Genomic DNA, 8,481 nt, shown 5'->3' with positions numbered 1-8,481 from the left:
GAGAGAGAGAGAGAGAGAGAGAGAGAGAGAGAGAGAGAGAGAGAGAGAGAGAGAGAGAGAGAGAGAGAGAGAGAGAGAGGTCACTATGGTGGGTATGAGAGAGAGAGAGAGAGAGAGAGGTCACTATGGTGGGTATGAGAGAGAGAGGTCACCATGGTGGGTATGAGAGAGAGAGGTCACTATGGTGGGTATGAGAGAGAGAGGTCACTATGGTGGGTATGAGAGAGAGAGAGAGAGAGAGAGAGAGAGAGAGAGAGAGAGAGAGAGAGAGAGAGAGAGAGAGAGAGAGAGAGAGAGAGAGAGAGAGAGAGAGAGGGACAGAGAGAGAGAGAGAGAGAGAGGGACAGAGAGAGAGAGGAGAGAGAGAGAGGAGAGAGAGAGAGAGAGAGAGAGAGAGAGAGAGAGAGAGAGAGAGAGAGAGAGAGAGAGAGAGAGAGAGAGAGAGAGAGAGAGAGAGAGAGAGAGAGAGACAGAACGGATGCTCAGAAAACCTGCTCTCCTGCTCTGCCCACCTACCTCTCTCTATGTTTCCCTCGCTCGCTCTCTCACCTTTCAATGAGGGTCACATGCCTAGAGTAATAACAAAGTCTAGATGACTACGTGACCAAGGTGCTGACTCTCAGCCATATAGATAAACACTTGTACATTTTGACGTCATGTCCATAAATATTTCCATCTTCCTTAGCTATGTTAACTTCCTGTTGAACTTTAACCCATCTCACAACTAGCTAGCTCTGGCTTTCTCCTTTCTGTCTTTATTGTTGCTACAGAAAGAGAGAGGGGGGATGTCTTTAAACATTACTCCCCTCCCTCCCTCCCTCCCTCCCTCCCTCCCTCCCTCCCTCCCTCCCTCCCTCCCTCCCTCCCTCCCTCCCTCCCTCCCTCCCTCCCTCCCTTGGAGAGAGCAAGCCAAGAATCCCTACCCTCCCTTACTTCCTTCCTTCCTTCCTCCCTCCATCCAACCCTCCCTCCCTCCCTTGGAGAGAGCAAGCCAAAAAGCCCTACCAAAAGGTCAAGAAAGGTGTAGGGGTCGAGGAAGGAGGAGAGGACAAGGTGACCTCCTCAGCCAAACAGAGAGGGGTGTCTCGGTGCTGCTTGGAGCACACGAGGAGAGCTGTTGATAATATAAAGTGAAGCGCTCACAACTCAACTGAACTTTGGGATAGTTTTAAAGAAGGATATCAAGACCTGCAAGGTAAGAGTTTTATAATTCAAATAAAATAATCCGGCAGCATGCCTTGAAGTGGTCCAAGTGTAGGTTTAGAGGGTCCTGATTGGTGCACCTATGTCTTGTTAGAGTGGCTTTAGACGGAGGGAGCACCCAGGTACTGTGCAACACTACTCTAGGTTACCAAGTATTTCATCGTCTGCTATACAGGTACATACTGCCTGGTTCCAGATCGGTTTGTGTTGCTCTTAGAGTCATTGTCAGGCCAAATGGATGCAAACAGAACTGGGACAAGCCAGTCCCCTCAGTGTTGACCAGGAGAGACAGAGAGGTCACAATGCTGGGTAAGAGAGAGAGAGAGAGGTCACAATGCTGGGTAAGAGAGAGAGAGGTCACTATGGTGGGTAAGAGAGAGAGAGGTCACTATGGTGGGTAAGAGAGAGAGAGAGAGGTCACTATGGTGCGTAAGAGAGAGAGAGAGAGAGAGGTCACTGTGGTGAGTAAGAGAGAGAGAGGTCACTATGGTGGGTAAGAGAGAGAGGGGGGTCACTATGGTGGGTAAGAGAGAGAGGTCACTGTGGTGGGTAAGAGAGAGAGGTCACTATGGTGGGTAAGAGAGAGAGAGATCACTATGGTGGGTAAGAGAGAGAGGTCACTATGGTGGGCAATAGAGAGAGGTCACTGTGGTGAGTAAGAGAGAGAGAGAGGTCACTATGCTGGGTAAGAGAGAAAGAGAGAGGTCACTATGGTGGGTAAGAGAGAGAGAGAGAGGTCACAATGCTGGGTAAGAGAGAGAGAGAAAGAGGTCACTATGGTGGGTAAGAGAGAGAGAGGTCACAATGCTGGGTATGAGAGAGAGAGGTCACAATGCTGGGTATGAGAGAGAGATCACTATGGTGGGTAAGAGAGAGAGAGAGGTCACAATGCTGGGTATGAGAGAGAGAGGTCACTATGGTGGGTATGAGAGAGAGAGAGGTCACTATGCTGGGTATGAGAGAGAGGTCACTATGGTGGGTATGAGAGAGAGAGTCACTATGGTGGGTATGAGAGAGATAGGTCACTATGGTGGGTATGAGAGAGAGAGGTCACTATGGTGGGTATGAGAGAGAGAGAGGGGTCACTATGGTGGGTATGAGAGAGAGTCACTATGGTGGGTATGAGAGAGAGAGGTCACTATGGTGGGTATGAGAGAGAGAGAGGTCACTATGGTGGGTATGAGAGAGAGAGAGGTCACTATGGTGGGTATATGGTGAGAGAGAGTCACTATGGTGGGTATGAGAGAGAGAGAGAGAGAGGTCACTATGGTGGGTATGAGAGAGAGGTCACTATGGTGGGTATGAGAGAGAGAGGTCACTATGGTGGGTATGAGAGAGAGAGAGAGAGAGGTCACTATGGTGGGTAAGAGAGAGAGTCACTATGGTGGGTATGAGAGAGGAGAGGTCACTATGGTGGGTATGAGAGAGGTCACTATGGTGGGTATGAGAGAGAGAGGTCACTATGGTGGGTAAGAGAGAGAGAGGTCACTATGGTGGGTATGAGAGACAATGGGAGAGAGAGAGAGGAGAGAGGTCACAATGCTGGGTAAGAGAGAGAGAGAGAGGTCACTATGCTGGGTAAGAGAGAGAGAGGGTCACTATGGTGGGTAAGAGAGAGAGAGAGAGAGAGAGTCACTATGGTGGGTAAGAGAGAGAGAGAGAGAGAGGTAAGAGAGAGAGAGAGAGATGAGAGGGTCACTATGAGAAGAGAGAGAGAGGTCACTATGGTGGGTAAGAGAGAGAGTCACTATGGTGGTGGGTAAGGTGGGTAGAGAGAGAGAGAGAGAGGTCACTATGGTGGGTAAGAGAGAGAGTCACTATGGTGGGTAAGAGAGAGAGAGAGAGGTCACTATGGTGGGTACTGAGAGAGAGAGTCACTATGGTGGGTATGAGAGAGAGAGTCACTATGGTGGGTAAGAGAGAGAGGTGGGTAGAGTCACTATGGTGGGTATGAGAGAGAGAGAGGTCACAATGCTGGGTAAGAGAGAGAGAGGTCACTACGGTGGGTATGAGAGAGAGAGTCACTATGGTGGGTATGAGAGAGAGAGGTCACTATGGTGGGTATGAGAGAGAGAGAGGGGTCACTATGGTGGGTATGAGAGAGAGAGAGAGTCACTATGGTGGGTATGAGAGAGAGGTCACTATGGTGGGTATGAGAGAGAGAGGTCACTATGGTGGGTATGAGAGAGAGGTCACTATGGTGGGTATGAGAGAGAGGTCACTATGGTGGGTATGAGAGAGAGAGGTCACTATGGTGGGTATGAGAGAGAGAGAGAGAGAGAGAGAGAGAGATGAGAGAGAGAGAGAGAGAGAGAGAGAGAGAGAGAGAGAGAGAGAGAGAGAGAGAGAGAGGTCACTATGGTGGGTATGAGAGAGAGAGAGAGAGAGAGAGGTCACTATGGTGGGTATGAGAGAGAGAGGTCACCATGGTGGGTATGAGAGAGAGAGGTCACTATGGTGGGTATGAGAGAGAGAGGTCACTATGGTGGGTATGAGAGAGAGAGAGAGAGAGAGAGAGAGAGAGAGAGAGAGAGAGAGAGAGAGAGAGAGATATATGAGAGAGAGAGAGAGAGAGAGAGAGAGAGATGAGAGAGAGAGGACAGAGAGAGAGGAGAGAGAGAGAGAGAGAGGGACAGAGAGAGAGGGAGAGAGAGAGAGAGAGAGAGAGAGAGAGAGAGAGAGAGAGAGAGAGAGAGAGAGAGAGAGAGAGAGAGAGAGAGAGAGAGAGAGAGAGAGAGAGAACAGAACGGATGCTCAGAAAACCTGCTCTCCTGCTCTGCCCACCTACCTCTCTCTATGTTTCCCTCGCTCGCTCTCTCACCTTTTCAATGAGGGTCACATGCCTAGAGTAATAACAAAGTCTAGATGACTACGTGACCAAGGTGCTGACTCTCAGCCATATAGATAAACACTTGTACATTTTGACGTCATGTCCATAAATATTTCCATCTTCCTTAGCTATGTTAACTTCCTGTTGAACTTTAACCCATCTCACAACTAGCTAGCTCTGGCTTTCTCCTTTCTGTCTTTATTGTTGCTACAGAAAGAGAGAGGGGGGATGTCTTTAAACATTACTCCCCTCCCTCCCTCCCTCCCTCCCTCCCTCCCTCCCTCCCTCCCTCCCTCCCTCCCCCTCCCTCCCTCCCTCCCTCCCTCCCTCCCTCCCTCCCTCCCTTGGAGAGAGCAAGCCAAGAATCCCTACCCTCCCTTACTTCCTTCCTTCCTTCCTCCCTCCATCCAACCCTCCCTCCCTCCCTTGGAGAGAGCAAGCCAAAAAGCCCTACCAAAAGGTCAAGAAAGGTGTAGGGGTCGAGGAAGGAGGAGAGGACAAGGTGACCTCCTCAGCCAAACAGAGAGAGGGTGTCTCGGTGCTGCTTGGAGCACACGAGGAGAGCTGTTGATAATATAAAGTGAAGCGCTCACAACTCAACTGAACTTTGGGATAGTTTTAAAGAAGGATATCAAGACCTGCAAGGTAAGAGTTTTATAATTCAAATAAAATAATCCGGCAGCATGCCTTGAAGTGGTCCAAGTGTAGGTTTAGAGGGTCCTGATTGGTGCACCTATGTCTTGTTAGAGTGGCTTTAGACGGAGGGAGCACCCAGGTACTGTGCAACACTACTCTAGGTTACCAAGTATTTCATCGTCTGCTATACAGGTACATACTGCCTGGTTCCAGATCGGTTTGTGTTGCTCTTAGAGTCATTGTCAGGCCAAATGGATGCAAACAGAACTGGGACAAGCCAGTCCCCTCAGTGTTGACCAGGAGAGACAGAGAGAGGTCACAATGCTGGGTAAGAGAGAGAGAGAGAGGTCACAATGCTGGGTAAGAGAGAGAGAGAGGTCACTATGGTGGGTAAGAGAGAGAGAGGTCACTATGGTGGGTAAGAGAGAGAGAGAGGTCACTATGGTGCGTAAGAGAGAGAGAGAGCGGTCACTGTGGTGAGTAAGAGAGAGAGAGTCACTATGGTGGGTAAGAGAGAGAGGGGGTCACTATGGTGGGTAAGAGAGAGAGGTCACTGTGGTGGGTAAGAGAGAGAGAGTCACTATGGTGGGTAAGAGAGAGAGAGATCACTATGGTGGGTAAGAGAGAGAGAGGTCACTATGGTGGGCAATAGAGAGAGAGGTCACTGTGGTGAGTAAGAGAGAGACTATGAGAGGTCACTATGCTGGGTAAGAGAGAAAGAGAGAGGTCACTATGGTGGGTAAGAGAGAGAGAGAGAGGTCACAATGCTGGGTAAGAGAGAGAGAGAAAGAGGTCACTCACAATGCTGGGTATGAGAGAGAGATCACTATGGTGGGTAAGAGAGAGAGAGGTCACAATGCTGGGTATGAGAGAGAGAGGTCACTATGGTGGGTATGAGAGAGAGAGTCACTATGCTGGGTATGAGAGAGAGAGGTCACTATGGTGGGTATGAGAGAGAGAGGTCACTATGGTGGGTATGAGAGAGATAGGTCACTATGGTGGGTATGAGAGAGAGAGGTCACTATGGTGGGTATGAGAGAGGTCAGTGGGTATGAGAGAGAGAGTCACTATGGTGGGTATGAGAGAGAGAGGTCACTATGGTGGGTATGAGAGAGAGAGGTCACTATGGTGGGTATGAGAGAGAGAGGTCACTATGGTGGGTATGAGAGAGAGAGAGGTCACTATGGTGGGTATGAGAGAGAGAGGTCACTATGGTGGGTATGAGAGAGAGAGAGAGTCACTATGGTGGGTATGAGAGAGAGGTCACTATGGTGGGTATGAGAGAGAGAGGTCACTATGGTGGGTATGAGAGAGAGAGAGAGAGAGGTCACTATGGTGGGTAAGAGAGAGAGTCACTATGGTGGGTATGAGAGAGAGAGGTCACTATGGTGGGTATGAGAGAGAGGTCACTATGGTGGGTATGAGAGAGAGAGGTCACTATGGTGGGTAAGAGAGAGGAGAGGGTCACTATGGTGGGTATGAGAGAGAGGGAGGTCACAATGCTGGGTAAGAGAGAGAGAGGTCACTATGCTGGGTAAGAGAGAGAGAGGTCACTATGCTGGGTAAGAGAGAGACAGAGAGAGGTCACTATGGTGGGTAAGAGAGAGAGAGAGAGAGGTCACTATGGTGGGTATGAGAGAGAGAGAGAGAGAGAGAGAGGTGGGTAAGAGAGAGAGAGATAGAGAGAGAGATCATTATGGTGGGTAAGAGAGAGAGGTCAGAGAGAGAGAGGTCACTATGGTGGGCAAGAGAGAGAGTCACTATGGTGGGTATGAGAGAGAGAGGTCACTGTGGTGGGAGAGAGAGAGAGAGAGAGTCACTATGGTGGGTAAGAGAGAGATAGATAGAGAGAGAGATCACTATGCTGGGTAAGAGAGAGAGGTCACTATGGTGGGTAAGAGAGAGAGGTCACTATGGTGGGTATGCGAGAGAGAGGTCACTGGTGGTGGGTCACTGAGAGAGAGAGAGAGTCACTATGGTGGGTAAGAGAGAGATAGATAGAGAGAGAGATCACTATGCTGGGTAAGAGAGAGGTCACTATGGTGGGTAAGAGAGAGAGGTCACTATGGTGGGTAAGAGATAGAGGTCACTATGGTGGGTAAGAGAGAGAGATAGAGAGAGTCACTGGGTAAGTGGGTAAGAAGAGAGAGGTCACTATGGTGGGTAAGAGAGAGAGAGGTCACTGTATGGTGAGTCACTGAGTGGGTAGAGGTCACTATGGTGGGTATGAGAGAGAGAGGTCACTGTGGTGGGTATGAGAGAGAGAGAGAGGTCACTATGGTGGGTAAGAGAGAGATAGATAGAGAGAGAGATCACTATGCTGGGTAAGAGAGAGAGGTCACTATGGTGGGTAAGAGAGAGAGGTCACTATGGTGGGTATGAGAGAGAGAGGTCACTGTGGTGGGTATGAGAGAGAGAGAGAGAGGTCACTATGGTGGGTAGAGAGAGATAGATAGAGAGAGAGAGATCACTATGCTGGGTAAGAGAGAGTCACTATGGTGGGTAAGAGAGAGAGGTCACTATGGTGGGTAAGAGATAAAGGTCACTATGGTGGGTAAGAGAGAGAGAGAGAGGTCACTGTAGTGGGTAAGGTGGGTCACTGTGGTGGGTAAGAGAGAGAGAGAGAGGTCACTATGGTGGGTAAGAGAGAGAGAGTCACTATGGTGAGTATGAGAGAGAGAGGTCACTATGGTGGGTATGAGAGAGAGGTCACTATGGTGGGTATGAGAGAGAGAGGTCACTAAGGTGGGTATGAGAGAGAGAGAGGTCACTATGGTGGGTATGAGAGAGAGGTCACTATGGTGGGTATGAGAGAGAGGTCACCATGGTGGGTATGAGAGAGAGAGGTCACTATGGTGGGTATGAGAGAGAGAGAGAGAGAGAGAGAGAGAGAGAGAGAGAGAGAGAGAGAGAGAGAGAGAGAGAGAGAGACTATGGAGAGAGAGGTCACTATGGTGGGTATGAGAGAGAGAGAGGTCACTATGGTGGGTATGAGAGAGAGAGGTCACTATGGTGGGTATGAGAGAGAGAGGTCACTATGGTGGGTAAGAGAGAGAGAGGTCACTATGGTGGGTATGAGAGAGAGAGAGGTCACAATGCTGGGTAAGAGAGAGAGAGGTCACTATGGTGGGTATGAGAGAGATAGGTCACTATGGTGGTATGAGAGAGAGAGGTCACTATGGTGGGTATGAGAGAGAGAGAGGGGTCACTATGGTGGGTATGAGAGAGAGAGAGAGAGGTCACTATGGTGGGTATGAGACAGAGTTCACTATGGTGGGTATGAGAGAGAGGTCACTATGGTGGGTATGAGAGAGAGGTCACTATGGTGGGTATGAGAGAGAGAGGTCACTATGGTGGGTATGAGAGAGAGAGAGAGAGAGAGAGAGAGAGAGAGAGAGAGAGAGAGAGAGAGAGAGAGAGAGAGAGAGAGAGAGAGAGAGAGAGGTCACTATGGTGGGTAAGAGAGAGAGTCACTACGGTGGGTGCGAGAGAGAGAGAGAGAGATCACTATGGCGGGTATGAGAGAAAGAGGTCACTATGGTGGGCAAGAGAGAGAGAGAGAGAGGTCACTATGGTGGGTATGCAAGAGAGAGGTCACTGTGGTGGGTATGAGAGAGAGAGATCACTATGGTGGGTAAGAGAGAGAGAGAGGTCACAATGCTGGGTATGAGAGAGAGAGGTCACTATGGTGGGTATGAGAGAGAGAGAGGTCACTATGCTGGGTATGAGAGAGAGAGGTCACTATGGTGGGTATGAGAGAGGTCACTATGGTGGGTATGAGAGAGATAGGTCACTATGGTGGGTATGAGAGA

General features: G+C 49.7%; 1 protein-coding gene across 1 annotated transcript in view; it reads left to right on the top strand.

The window, feature by feature from the left end:
• The first annotated feature begins 1,143 nt into the window (after nt 1–1,143).
• The window catches only part of LOC124044978 (alpha carbonic anhydrase 8-like), a 30,305-nt gene continuing 22,967 nt past the window's right edge, over nt 1,144–8,481 (top strand). Inside the window, exon 1 of the mRNA XM_046364182.1 lies at nt 1,144–1,195. The gene's annotated coding sequence lies outside the window, so the exon portion shown is untranslated. The remainder of the gene's footprint in view (nt 1,196–8,481) is intronic.

Source organism: Oncorhynchus gorbuscha, linkage group LG10 (genome assembly GCF_021184085.1).
Source record: "Oncorhynchus gorbuscha isolate QuinsamMale2020 ecotype Even-year linkage group LG10, OgorEven_v1.0, whole genome shotgun sequence".
Classification (NCBI taxonomy): Eukaryota; Metazoa; Chordata; class Actinopteri; order Salmoniformes; family Salmonidae; genus Oncorhynchus; species Oncorhynchus gorbuscha.
Note: the sequence above shows the minus strand (reverse complement) of the source record. Positions and strands in the feature narration are given on the sequence as shown.